A 354-nucleotide genomic window follows, 5' to 3' on the forward strand; every position below is an offset into this window, starting at 1 on the left:
CCGGCTGCACGAGCCCCGCTTACCAGGCCCGGGGACGCTGCCGAGGAGCGGAGCGGCGGGAAGAGCGGCCGGCTGGGCCCTGCCGCCGCTGACGCTGCCCCCTGGTGGCCGGCGCCGGGAGCTCCCCCGGCTCTGCCAGCCCCAGCGCCCCCCGGCTCTGTGCCGCCCCCACCTGCGCCCCAGCTCCCCCAGCCCCACGGCTCTGTGCGGGGCCAGCGCCCCCAGCCCTCTGCCCACGCTCCCAGTCCCTTCCTGGGGGGCTGTGGTGCCCCCAGGCCCGGGCGGGGGCCGCTGCGGCGTGGCCGGGACGCTGCAGCCAGGGCAGCCCCAGGGCTGCTGGACCAGAGGAGCCTG

General features: G+C 80.2%; 1 protein-coding gene across 1 annotated transcript in view; it reads right to left on the reverse strand.

Moving 5' to 3' along the window:
* Positions 1-91, reverse strand: part of NDUFAF3 (NADH:ubiquinone oxidoreductase complex assembly factor 3) — a 3,250-nt gene extending 3,159 nt beyond the window's left edge. Inside the window, exon 1 of the mRNA XM_026650428.2 lies at positions 24-91. The gene's annotated coding sequence lies outside the window, so the exon portion shown is untranslated. The remainder of the gene's footprint in view (positions 1-23) is intronic.
* Between the last annotated feature and the right edge of the window lie 263 nt (positions 92-354).

Source organism: Terrapene carolina, unplaced genomic scaffold (assembly GCF_002925995.2).
Source record: "Terrapene carolina triunguis isolate 2854851 unplaced genomic scaffold, T_m_triunguis-2.0 Scaffold89, whole genome shotgun sequence".
Taxonomy (NCBI): Eukaryota; Metazoa; Chordata; order Testudines; family Emydidae; genus Terrapene; species Terrapene triunguis.